Source organism: Stegostoma tigrinum, chromosome 20 (genome assembly GCF_030684315.1).
Source record: "Stegostoma tigrinum isolate sSteTig4 chromosome 20, sSteTig4.hap1, whole genome shotgun sequence".
NCBI classification, from domain to species: domain Eukaryota; kingdom Metazoa; phylum Chordata; class Chondrichthyes; order Orectolobiformes; family Stegostomatidae; genus Stegostoma; species Stegostoma tigrinum.
Window position 1 is genome coordinate 55447964 of NC_081373.1, and position 14377 is coordinate 55462340.

Genomic DNA, 14377 nt, shown 5'->3' on the forward strand with positions numbered 1-14377 from the left:
TGGGAGGGGGAGTGGAAATGGTTTGCGACTGGGAGGTGCAGTTGTTTGTTGCGAACTGAGCGGAGGTGTTCTGCAAAGCGGTCCCCAAGTTTCCGCTTGGTTTCCCCAATGTAGAGGAAGCCACACCGGGTACAGTGGATGCAGTATACCACATTGGCAGATGTGCAGGTGAACCTCTGCTTAATGTGGAATGTCATCTTGGGGCCTGGGATAGGGGTGAGGGAGGAGGTGTGGGGGCAAGTGTAGCATTTCCTGCGGTTGCAGGGGAAGGTGCCGGGTGTGGTGGGGTTGGAGGGCAGTGTGGAGCGAATAAGAGAGTCACGGAGAGAGTAGTCTCTCCGCAAAGCAGACAGGGGTGGGGATCGAAAAATGTCTTGGACGGTGGGGTCGGATTGTAGATGGCGGAAGTGTCGGACGATGATGCATTGTATCCGGAGGTTGGCGGGGTGGTGTGTGAGAACGAGGGGGATCCTCTTTGGGCGGTTGTGGCGGGGGCGGGGTGTGAGGGATGTGTTGCGGGAAATGCGGGAGACGTGGTCAAGGGTGTTTTCGATCACTGTGGGGGGAAAGTTGCAGTCCTTGAAGAACTTGGACATCTGGGATGTGTGGGAGTGGAATGTCTTATCGTGGGAGCAGATGCGGCGGAGGCGGAGGAATTGGGAATAGGGGATGGAATTTTTACAGGAGGGTGGGTGGGAGGAGGTGTATTTTAGGGAGCTGTGGGAGTCAGTGGGCTTGAAATGGACATCAGTTACAAGCTGGTTGCCTGAGATGGAGACTGAGAGGTCCAGGAAAGTGAGGGATGTGCTGGAGATGGCCCAGGTGAACTGAAGGTTGGGGTGGAAGGTGTTGGTGAAGTGGATGAACTGTTCGAGCTCCTCTGGGGAGCAAGAGGCGGCGCCGATACAGTCATCAATGTACCGGAGGAAGAGGTGGGGTTTGGGGCCTGTGTAGGTGCAGAAGAGGGACTGTTCCACGTAACCTACAAAGAGGCAGGCATAGCTTGGGCCCATGCGGGTGCCCATCGCCACCCCCTTATTCTGTGCATCTCCCGCATTTCCCGCAACACATCCCTCACACCCCGCCCCCGCCACAACCGCCCAAAGAGGTTCCTCCTCGTTCTCACACAGCACCCCACCAACCTCCGGATACAACGCATCATCCTCCGACACTTCCACCATCTGCAATCCGACCCCACCACCCAAGACATTTTTCGATCCCCACCCCTGTCTGCTTTGCGGAGAGACTACTCTCTCAGTGACTCCCTTGTTCGCTCCACACTGCCCTCCAACCCCACCACACCCGGCACCTTCCCCTGCAACCGCAGGAAATGCTACACTTGCCCCCACACCTCCTCCCTCACCCCTATCCCAGGCCCCAAGATGACATTCCACATTAAGCAGAGGTTCACCTGCACATCTGCCAATGTGGTATACTGCATCCACTGTACCCGGTGTGGCTTCCTCTACATTGGGGAAACCAAGCGGCAACTTGGGGACCGCTTTGCAGAACACCTCCGCTCAGTTCGCAACGAACAACTGCACCTCCCAGTCGCAAACCATTTCCACTCCCCCTCCCATTCTTTAGATGACATGTCCATCATGGGCCTCCTGCAGTGCCACAATGATGCCACCCAAAGGTTGCAGGAACAGCAACTCATATTCCGCCTGGGAACCCTGCAGCCTAATGGTATCAATGTGGACTTCACCAGTTTCAAAATCTCCCCTTCCCCCACTGCATCCCTAAACCAGCCCAGTTCGTCCCCTCCCCCCACTGCTCCACACAACCAGCCCAGCTCTTCCCCTCCACCCACTGCATCCCAAAACCAGTCCAACCTGTCTCTGCCTCCCTAACCGGTTCTTCCTCTCACCCATCCCTTCCTCCCACACCAAGCCGCACCCCCATCTACCTACTAACCTCATCCCACCTCCTTGACCTGTCCGTCTTCCCTGGACTGACCTATCCCCTCCCTACCTCCCCACCTACACCCTCTCCACCTATCTTCTTTACTCTCCATCTTCGGTCCGCCTCCCCCTCTCTCCCTATTTATTCCAGTTCCCTCCCCCCATCCCCCTCTCTGATGAAGGGTCTAGGCCCGAAACGTCAGCTTTTGTGCTCCTGAGATGCTGCTTGGCCTGCTGTGTTCATCCAGCCTCACATTTTATTATCTTAATTAGAGGGTACTCATGTTAAAAGTGTGCCAGAACAGAGAGACCTTGGTGTATCTGTAAATAAGCCATTAAAATGGTGGCTCAGTGGTTAGCACTGCTGTCTCACAGCACCTGGGACCCAGGTTTGATTCCAGCCTCAGGCGACTGTCTGTGTAGAGTTTGTACATTCTCCCTCTGTCTGTGTGGTTTCCTCCAGGTCCTCTAGTTTCTTCCCGTACCCCAAAGATGTGCAGGCTCCGTGGATTGGCCATGCTAAATTGTCCACTGTGTCCATGGATATGTAGGTTAGATGGATTTGTCATGGTACGTGCAGGCTTAAAGGGATAGGGTCGGGTCTGAGTCTGGATCTGGGTGGATGCTGTTCGGAAGGTCAGTGGGGACTTGATGGTTTAAATGCCCTGGTTCCACACTGTGGGGGATTCTATGAAGAGATGGCAGGACAAGTCGAGAGCTTTTGATAAAATATTCAGTATTCTAGGCTTCATTAATAGGAGCATAGAGTACAAAAGTGAGGATGTTATGAAGAACTGTAAGGTACACTGGTTAGAACTCAGTTTACATACTGTGTACAGTTCTGAGTGCCACACTTTAGGAAAGATTTTGGAGAGAGAGCAGAAGAAGTTTACGAGAATGGTTCCAGGGATGAATCATTTCAGTTATGAGGGAAGATTGGAGAAGTTGAGACTGTTTTCATGGAGAGGCGATAGCTAAGAGGAGATTTGATAAATGTTCTCAAAGTCATGCGAGATCTGGACAGAGTGGAGTGGGAGAAACTGTTCCCACTGTTGAGACCACTGACCTCGTAGTACCTGCCAGAGACACCTTGGAAGGATTTGCAGTTGATAATCAGCTTGTTTTGCATTTGCCTTTCTGGAGTAGGTCCTCAGCCTGGAACATACAGCTCAAAGACAGGGCTGCTACCACTGGTCCTCAAAACCACCTTAACTCTAATCTTCCCTTCGAAATGGCCAAGCAAGCCACTTCATTGACTTAAAGGCAGCTAGGATTAATCAATACCTTATCCCATTTCCGTGGCTGCCCACACCCATTTTTGAATAACTCCACAAAATGAAATTTAAAATCATCATATGAAGGAGCTGACAAATGAGTGACCATTATGATCATGTTCTCTACAGAACATTTATAATCCGTGAATTCATAATCCATACAGTGAATCTGAATATTTTGGCATTAAGTAAGTGAGGTAGAATTCATGATGAGTGTGTACAATTTGTAACAATCAAGAAAACATGTTTAGCTGAACGGCAGCTTTGTGTTCTTTTTCAGTTTTCTTAATTCATCATTCTTGATAGTTTGTTAGTTAGATTTAAAAGAAATAATAGGCACTGAGCTAGAAAACCACTTGTCCTTACAATGCCTAGTATTTATAGGAAGGGAAGTCTAATGGCTAGGAGATGCGGAGGTTCCCAGGATTTCCCGGAGGCTCTGTCAAATTTAATGACAGGTCCTGATTTAAAGTTTCAGCCTCCCCATTTCTTGGCTGGCTGCCAGTTAGACTAAGGAAGTCAGATGGAAGGGTTGCAGCACAGGGCCACAGCTGTGGAATGGAAAGGAGTGATTATGTGGGGATAGGTAGGGATCGTTGCCAAATGGTCCCAACACAGGAGAGTCTGGACACCATGAGTGGGCAGTTTTGTCTGATTACAGTCACAGGGAAGTGTCTAGTCTGAAGTGAGAAGCAGGTTTGTTACTTGAAGGAATTCGACTTTCCTCCTCGCCCATGAAAGTGTTGGAGAGGTCATTACAGTTTATATATTCTTTGTTGTGATGTGAGCATTGCTAGCAAAGGAAGTATTTGTTGCCCATTCTTAATTTTCTTTGAATGGAGTGACTGTTTATGCTGCCACGTTGCCGTGCATCTAGAGTGACATGTAGGTGGGACTAGGTAAAGACTGCCAATTTCTTTCCCTAAAGAGCCATGATGTGGAGGTACCTGTGTTGGACTGGGTTGGTCAAGGTCAAAAATTAAACAACACCTGATTATAGTCCAACAGGTTTAATTGAACACAAGTTTTCGGAGCATTGCCCCTTCCTCAGGCGTAATGAGAGAGGTTGTATTAAGGCACAGAATTGAAAAGTAAAAGATCAAAGGAAAAACTCATGAGATCAGTCAGTTAGTGAGGCATTTGTTAAATTCCTGCTTTGGAAATAAACCCCGTCTGACTCTATGTTAAAACACAGTTTATAAACAAGTCCTCACACCAAAAGGCATTGTCTTGCCTGAGATATGACCTCTTGTATTCATTGATAAAACCTTTAGTTATCTTGGGATATTGACTTGAAAGGAATTCGGAGAGTTGCATATTCATCTATCAAAACCTGCATCTCCTTTCCAACTGATTAAGGATTTTACAGGAGGGAGCCAGCCAACCAATTTAAGGTTATTAAATACATTTGCATCAGTTGTGTAATGCTTTAATCTTTCAATTATAAATTCTGTGTCTTAATACTTCCTCTCTCATTACACCTGAGAAAGGGGCAATGCTCTGAAAGCTTTTTGTGTTCAAGTAAACCTGTAGGACTATAACCTGGTGTTGTGTGGGTTTTGACCTTCCCTAAGGAGTGTCAGCGAACCTGATGGGTTTTTAGAACCATCAGTGATAGTTCTGTGATTGCCATTGTTAAGGTTAGGATACACAACAACGCAGAGTTGCTGAGCAGAAGCCGATAACCAAGTTCGGTACCATGAGGATGGCCTCAACTGGAATCTTGGGCTCATGTCGCACTACAGGTAACCCCATCACACTGTACACTCTCATAGATGCATACATATACACACACATTCACACACATAAACACACACAGACACACGAAACTGGGGTGAATTTGTGTTTGTATTTACATTTTATTTTGTTTAAAACAAACAGCTGAAGAAGGACTGAGGCTCTGAAAGCTTGTGTTTTCAAATAACCCTGTTTGACTATGAGATAACAAGGTGTAGAGCTGGATGAACACAAGGCCAAGCAGCATCAGAGGAGCAGGAAAGCTGACGTTTTGGGTCTGGATCCTCCTTTTCTGAAGAAGGGCCCAGACCCGAAATGTCAGCCTTCCTGCTCCTCTGATATTGCTTGGCCTTGTGTTCATCCAGCTCTACACCTTGTTATCTCAGATTCTCCAGCATCTGCAGTTCCCACTATCCCTGTTATAACCTGGTGTTGTGCGACTTCTGACCTTGTCCTGCCCAGTCCAACACTGGCCCTTTCACACCACACAATTTATAAACAGTCAGTCAGTTATATGAATTCCTACTTTAGAAATAAAACCAGTCTGATCCCAAACTAAAACGCAAACAGATTCTGAACAAGTTCTCACACCTAACTTGCATCATTTGTTCTAAAATGTCATCTCTTTACATTGATATAACCTTTCGTTCTCTCAGGACCGTGACTTGAAAGGAATTTACATATATATATCAATCAGTTAAAACATCTAACTGACTAAAGATTTAACAGCAACTTATGTTTGTTTAATACATCCTCATCAGTGGTATGACCCTTTGATATTTTACTTATAAATTCTGTGCCTGATACTACCTCTCTCACTAACACCTGAAGAAGGAGCAAAGGTCTAAGAGCTTGTGTTTTCATTTAAACTTGTTGGGTTGCAACCTTGTGTCATATGATTTCTGACCCCAGTCCAACACTGGCACCACATCGCTGTTATTAGAACCAGTTTTCACATTCAGATTTGATTGGTTAATTTGAATCTGTTAATTGAATTTAAGTTTCCCCAGAAGGACATTGAAATAGCAGGAACTTGAGACTCTGGATTTTTAGTCACATTAGGTCACCACCTAAATCCACCCAGACCTGTTGGATCCAGCTGTGCTTGCCTTGGGTTTCCCAGCCGGCCTCTATTAAATATAAACAGATGAAAGCTAAAGCCTGCAACATTAATGAAATAATTAAATTACTGTCCTCTGGAGAGTCAGCTGTTTTTCCAACCTCCAAGTTACGAACCATAATCAAGGCAGATTGGGAATGAGCTTCTTTTCAGTTTTGAACTCTCTTTACCTTATGGTCCTCTTGTGCGCCTCCCAGAGGAGTTCAAATTCCCTCCTGCATTTACAAAAGTTTGATGAGTTAAGAGCTGGCAATATAATCACCAAATATTATTCAAAACACTAATAGTTTTTCAAATTATGTTACAAACATGAGAGCATTTATAAAATATTTATTTCTTCATATACATGAAAGCAGGCAGGAAGCCACACTCATTCAGTATTTCACTCACTGCCACATCTGATGCAATAAACAAGCATGTTGTAATAGCTCCCATCTACATATCACTACGGTACAAAATCAGAAACAAGACTGCCCACCAGGACTGACCAGACTGTATAAATTCAGAGCACGACAGACCAATAGCGCTTCAACAGAGTCTGCACAGCACTGACAATGTCACCGAGAAGGGAACAAAACGTTTGCATGAATACCAGTCAGATCAGCGAACCAACCAACAACTCCAACCGCAGCACGAGCTACAGACCTTTGTTAAAACATTAGCCACATCTCCTCTTGGCATGCCCACCTTGAAGAAGTTCTGCTTCTTTCTCCAATGGGCTTGCCATTCCGATCTTTCTTCTCGTCCACTGGCATTAATTTCACTGTCACTCCTGGTGTTTGAACCAATTTTGCTAAATCTTGATTCCACAGCCATGTCACATTTGTTAGTGACTGCCTCTGGCTCAGACTCACCCCAGATGTGTTCCACCTGAAGTTTCATCCCTCATGTTTTGCATCCATCCAGGATCACAGATATCTCCGTGATGTTCAGCATTCCACAGACAACTGCTCTTGCCAAATCCTGAGATCCACACTCAGTGCCATGTGGCATCACATGCACACTCTCAACCTTTCTGTCCAACAGCATCGCATCACGTTGGCTCAAGGCTACACCACTCCGCAGTTTCACTTCGTCCTCTGGCTCATTTGCTGTGTTAACAAGAAACTTTTCCTTTTAGGCATCATGTCACACAAGATGCAACATCTCAGAGATACCCACACCCTCTGGAACCTTCCTCCTCTCCCCTTTCCTCTGACTCCATCTGCTCCCACAATCCCACCTCCTGTCAGGTATTAACTATATCCCCTAATCTTCTGCTGTCCAATGCTAAACGTTCTGTACTCAACAAAGGTTTTAAGTTTTATTCCTCTGTGTCCCCACCATAACAAATTTCGGGCACGACTCAACATCAACCTCTTTTTCTGCTATCTTTGCCTCCGTGCCCATTTCTTTGGACAAGATTCCTCTCCCCATCTGACAGACCCTTTTGCCCAGTTCCAACACTCTTCCTCCACCTGGACCCCTCCCTCTGGCCTTTTACCTGCACTTCATCTGTTCATTGAGGACTGTTGATGTGATATTGGTCATTTCAATTTCTCTGTACCCCCTAACCAAAGCCAACCTGTCTCACTCCGAACTGACTGCACTCCATATGCTTAGATCTAACTCTGACTTTGTTATTAAACTTACCCATTATGGTGGTGCTGTTGTAGTCTGGCGTATTGACCTCTACATTGCTGAGGCTGATGCCAGCTCTCAGATACCTCCTCCTATACTCCTCTGGACCATGACCCCACCATTGAACATCAGGCCATTCTATTTACTATGGTAACTGACCTCATTTCATCCGGTGATCTGCATCCCAACTGCCTCTTAAGCTGATAGACTCCTTGACCCCCTAAGCTCGATTCTATCTCCTTCCAAAAATCAACAAACAGGACTATCCAGACAGACCTATTGTTTCAGCCTGCTTCTGCCCCACAGAACTCATCTCTTCCTAACTTGACTCAGTCTTCTCTTTCCTGTTCCAGTGCCTACCGACGTACATCCATGATTCCTCTGAAGCTTTTTGCCAGTTTCAAAATTTCCCATTTGCAGGCTCCAGCTTCTTCCTCTTTACCATGGACATGCAATACCTTTACATGTCCAACCCCCAACAGGATGGTTTCAGCACTTTCCGTTTCTTCCTGGAGCAAAGGCTAAACCATCCCCACCCACCACCACCTTCCTCTGCTTGGCTGAGCTCATCCTCACCCCCAAGAACTTTTCTTTTAACTCCTCTCTTTTCCTTCAGATCAGAGGGGTGGCCATGGGTACCCGCCTGGATACTTGTTGTGCCTGTCTCTTCATGGGTAAGTGGAACATTCCTTGTTCCAGTCCTATTCCGGCCCCGACCCACAACTCTTCTTCCGATTATATTGATGACATCATCAGTGCTGCTTCCCTTTCTTGTCTGGAATTGGAAAAATTCATCGACTTCACTTCCGGTTTCCACACTGCCCTCACCTTCACCTGGTCAATCTCTGACTTCTCCCTTTCCTTCCTCGTCATTTCTGGGGATAGACCACTAATATCCATTATAAACCCATTATTACCTGGACTATACATCCTCACACCCCACATCCCCTGTAAAAGCTCCATTCCATTCTCTCAGTTCCTCTGACACCATTGCATATATTTAGATGAGGCCGGCTTCGACAAGGGACTTTCTGAAATGTCCACCACCTTCCTCAACTGAGGATTCCCCAGATCTGTTATCGACAGGGCCCTCAACCAGATCCAACCCATCTCCATCACTTCCACCCTCCCCCCCCTTCTCTTTCCTACCGCAACAGTGATAGGGTTCCCTTTATCCTCGCCTGCAAATCCCACCGGCATCCACATCCAGTAGATCATCAGACTCCATTTCTGCCACCTTCAGTGAGATGCCACCACCAGATACATATTCCCCTCCCTTCCCTTGTCCACCTTCTGCAGGAACCATTCCCTCCGAGGCACCCTGGTCCACACTTCCTTCATTCCCTCCAACCCCCACAGTCCCACGGAACCTTCCCCTGTAATCAGCAAAAGTGTAACACCTGCCCATTTACCTCCTCCGTTCCCAGTATCCAAGGGCCCAAACATACCTTCCAGGTGAAGCAGCACTTTATCGACACTTTCCACAATTTAGTCTACTGTATTCACCGCTCAAATGTGGACTCTTCTACATTGGGTAAACAAAACATAGTCTGTTCTGCATTCTGTTTTATGTCCTCTTTGAAAAAAGGACCCTGAGCTTCCATTTGTCTGCCACTTTTACACACCACCCTGTTCCCTGGCCAACATATCTGCTCAGGCTTGCTGGAATGCTCCAGTGGAGTTCAGCACAAGCTGGAAGAACAACACCTCATTTTCCGGTTGGGGACCCTGCAGCCCTCTGGACTCAATATCAGGTTCAATAATTTTAGGGCCTAAACTCTCCCATGTCCTAGCCCCATACACCACACATCAGGCGTTGTTATCACATAGTCTGCCATTGCACATTACCGATTAAAATCCAAAAGAACTGCGGATGCTGTAAATCAGGAACGAAAACAAAGTTGCTGGAAAAGCTCAGCAAATCTGGCAGCATCTGTGTAGAAGCAAAATAGTTAATGTTTCGGGTCCGTGACCCTTCCTCAGAACTGGAGTTGCAAGGGTCACTGGATCTGAAACATTAACTCTGTTTTTAACTTCACAGATGCTGCTAGACCTGCTGTGCTTTTCCAGCAACTTTGTTTTCAAGGTTATAGAATCCCTATAGTTTGGAAACAGGCCCTTCGGCCCATCAAGTTCGCACTGACCCTTGGAACATATTACCCAGATACATCCCCTTATAACCCACCTAAGCTTCACCTCCCTGAACACCATGGGCAATTTAGCATGGCCAATCCACAAAGCCACATCTTTGGCCTTTGGGAGGAAACTGGAGCACCCGGAGGAAACCCACGCAGATGCAGGGAGAATGTGCAGAGTCCACACAGACAGTCACTCAAGGTTGGAATTGAACCCGAGACCCTGGCTCTGTGAGGCAGCAGTGCCAACCACTGAGCCACATTACCTATTGTTAGTCACTAACAGTCTCCAGTCACAGCTATTCACCCTCCTAGCCAGATCATTATCAACTCCTTTGACAGTCCAACTGCTCTTCTTTCTCTTTGGGCTCTATCCCACTTATCATTTACTCCTTACCGCCTCCCACCCCTCTATCTTCTGCATATAAACAGACATTTTCCTACTTACTATCAGTTCTGAGGAAGGGTTACCAGATCTGAAATATTAACTCGATTTTTTTCTTCACACGTGCTGCTAGACCGGCTGAGCTTTTCCAGCAATTTCTGTTTTTGTTTCTGATTTACAGCATCCGCAGTTCTTTCGGGATTTTACACACTGCTATCCATGCTTCTTCAAATGAGTGTTTTCTTGTTTTTAAATCATGACTTCACACATTTTGACACCTGCTTTATGTGTCTCTGCTCACTGGCCTCTTTGTTTGAAGTCCATTTGTGTATGATAGGCAACAGTTGTCAGGTCATTGCAGCTCCAAGTGGTGCTCTATTACAAGCTCTGACATTAGCCTTCTGCTGCTTGATGATGATGCCGCCTAAAATTAGCTTTCTTGCTCGTTTGCAATGATAGCAATAAAAGACCCAATCTGAATGGCACGTCCTTAGAACAAGATACAAGATGATTGAAAGCCTTGTGTTACTTTAACTGTTGATTTATGTTTCATGGTAAGTTTTTACTTGATTTATCAGAATTTATGTATTTACAATTTCAAGGAAATGTTAGTTAATTGAAATTAAATAGAGTCACGTTTTGAGTGTAACTTCATGCTGTTTTCGCCACTGTTAGTTATGGATAACTGTGTGTATATTTATGGATAATATTTAATGTATTATTTTTAAAATAAATTAGCTCAGTTCTCTGGTAAATAGTACTTGTGATGTAGTCTTTGAATCTACATTGCATTTAACTTGGTTGGAATGCTAAGAACAGTTAAACAATCATGTTACAGCTAAATCCTAAAAGGATAACTACCTTTAATCAGTATCTTTAAATTTAAACTATGAACTGTAACCTGGCTGAACAGTTTAATATTCTGGTAGGGCTTTGCTGAACAAGATAAAGCTAATCTTTCGCCAATGTTTTAAATTTTGAGTTTGCTTGAAACACGATTTCCTTTGAACATTATTTTTACTCTTAAAATTCATACTTTGATCATGTTGATAAATTCTTAAAAAATTATTAATAACATTTCCTGTTTACAGTGCTATAGCAGTTTGTATGAGCTTTAACCTCTGCTCACCGACATAACTCTCATATTTATGTATGAAGTTAGTGGAATTTTTTGCTGTTGCTAATCAAAGTCAAGAGACGAACACAGCTGATACTGTCCTTCAAAACTTAAAACTAGGCTCTTCAGATATGTGAGTTGCACATCATGTACAATTTTTAGTGCTTATCAAGGGATGGATGGAAACAGTAGTTGTTGCTCTGAGTGATAGAGTGCTTCACAATGCGATAGCTGACTGATTTAATATTAGCTTTTATATACTTTGATATTACAACTTCAATACGATAAAGTTCATTTTAGCAATACTGAAGTAAGGAAACTTTGTTGAGTTGGTATTGCCTGGATAATTTAATTCTGGAATCATATTAAATACACAAGAAAGTAATCATATTTACTTCAGATTTGGGATTCCTTGCCATTCAGGTCAGTCTTTGCTTTTGTTTTGAAACGATATTGGCCTGGATTTTCACCCTTGGCACAGGCAGCCGGAGTTGAGAAAACGCCCACTCTGCCCACCCACCCCAGAAAAAAGTGCCAGGAAAGATGGGATTTTAATTCTGGGAGATGGGGTTTGGGGTGGTTGCTATGGACTAGACTCTGGCCAGGCAACCTGAGATAGGTATTGGAGAAAGCATGAGCTGGTGCTGAGGTGAGCTGTTAAAAGGCCCAGCTTGATGCTCTGGGGCTTAGTCCTAGTTATAAACCCTCTAGCTCTCAGCCCCTCACATACCACATATGTGACCCATCTGTGCCATCTCATGCCCACCCCTTCACTCATGGTTTCCTTGTGCTTTATATGCTCTTCCACCTCTTCAAGGCTAATTATGAGAAGTAATGTCTGAAAGCTCAGAAATCCATTTGTTTGTTAAAACTGCAAAGCCTCAGGCAAAATATTGTTTGATCGATAGCTCTGGCTGTTTGATGTCTTCTGTCAATTACAGTGGTTATTTACACAAGACTAAGAGATTTCACTTGCATGAGGTTTCTGCAATTAATAATTCAATTGTTCTGAATAATTTTCTTGCCTTATAGTAAGAAAGAATTAATGTATAGTTATCTTTTGGTGAAGGATTTTTTTCAACCACATCCTCTTTTACTATACAGTATACACTAGGTGAATGGGCATGAAAGTGCCAGCATGATATGAGTGCCATTGAGGTGGGTGGGGTGTATCTTGACATGAAGAGGTCCTTTTGAACTTGAGGGAAGGTTTTGAAAGTTAAACGCACTGAGGTGCTGTGAACTGTAACTCTGAAAAGCTAATGTGACTCCATGCAAATTGCAGAGGACACCCTGTCATGCCTGAATTTTTGGTACAACCTTCCAGCCTGAAGCACCTTGAACCTTTCAAAGGCACTAGGGAAAATTCAAAACACTGAAAAAGGATCAGGAATCCTGAATTGGGGACCATGTTGCCACTTATAAAGACTCAGTGAAAACCCAGTGTATTATTTCAAACATATAGGCTGCTGCAGAGTTCCGGCATTCATTGAGAGAATGTATGGTACAGTATTTAGTAATCAAATAAGTAATAATAATTGTTTTTCTGAAGAAGGGTCCCGACCCAAAACATCAAGCTTTGCTGCTCCTCTGATGCTGCTTGGCCTGCTTGTGTTCAGCCAGCTTCACACTGTGTTATCAATAATTGTGACTCTTGTAACTCATTGGTTAGTATGTAGAAAAATCAGAATCCATTCTAAAATAGCTGGTCACGTTTGGAGTTGAAACCCTAGGTGTGCTTGGTTTTCAGCTTTACTACAAACAAATAACTCTACTTTAAGACATTTTATCTTGTTACAGTTGTAAAACAAATCAAATTTGTTATTGCAAGTGTGAGTGAACTGAAAAATCATGAGGATTGTTATGACTGAGGTGCCAGGCAAGGATGCAGGGGTCACCTTGGTACAGCAGTTAGATAACCTTTGTACAGGAGATCAGGACATAGAATCTATTTAGATGGAGATGAGCATTAACATGGGGAAGAAACCACTTGTGAAAGTGACCTCCAGAGTTCTGAACAGTAGCCATGATGTAGAACTTCCAAAGGACATTGTCAAGTTTGTGGAGTGGACAGATAGCAGATAAAGTTAAATGTGGAGAACTGTGAAGTGATGCGTTTTGGTATGAACATGAGCAGAAAATAGAATACTAATGTTACAATTCTAAAGCGGAACCTGGGAATATAATTTGATCATTTGAAGGTGGCAGAATAAGTGGAGAGAGTAGTTCATAAAACAGTGGCATACAGACTATAAGAGAAAGCAGGTGATGTTGAACTTCTAAAAGACTTGCTAGATTCCAGCTAGGGTATTATATGCAGTTCTGGGCACCACACTATTGGAAGGAGGTGAACACATTGGAAAGAATGTAGAAGAGATTTACAGCAATGATTCCATGGATGAGAAATGTTTGTTATGAAGATAGATTTAAAAGGTTGAAACTGCTCTCCTTGGAGTGCAGAAGGCTATGAGGCAAATCTGATGGAAGTTTTCAAATCATGAGGGAGCTGAATCAAGTGGATAGGAAGAAACTGTTCCTCCTTGTAAAAGGATTAAGAATGTAAAGTTTGAGAGTTAGTGATTTGCAATAGAAGCAAATATGAAAATCCTTTCCCACAGAACAAATGGTTGAGGTCTAGAATGCAGGTTCAACTGAAGCATTCAAGAGGGCTTTGAAAATAGAAACAATGTGCAAGGGCTGGGGAAAAGGCAAGAAAAACTGCTAAATTTTGATGCTCATTTGAAGAACCATGCAGACATGATGGGCCAATTGTCCTCCTTACACTCTGTGATCCTGTGAAGAAGTAGTCAAGAGATATTAGGTGCTTGTGATAAAGGAATGGCAACAAGTAGGGTGACTTTAACCTACATGCAAACTGGAAAACTGGAAATATCAAATTGGCAGTAGTAACCAGGATGAAGAATTCATAGAATTCTTCTAAGATAGTTCTTAGAGCAGCACAGCTGGAAGAAACCAGAGTGCGGGCAATGAGACTTGTTACTTTTTAATGTAGATTAACAAATAGCTTCAGAGTAAACACATCTCTAAAAATCAACTGTCATTACAAAATTGTATTGAGTTTGAA

General features: G+C 44.2%; 1 protein-coding gene across 1 annotated transcript in view; it reads left to right on the forward strand.

Annotated features, from left to right (window-relative positions):
• Positions 1 to 10518: 10518 nt before the first annotated feature.
• Positions 10519 to 14377, forward strand: part of mypn (myopalladin) — a 284569-nt gene continuing 280710 nt past the window's right edge. Inside the window, exon 1 of the mRNA XM_059653169.1 lies at positions 10519 to 10729. The gene's annotated coding sequence lies outside the window, so the exon portion shown is untranslated. The remainder of the gene's footprint in view (positions 10730 to 14377) is intronic.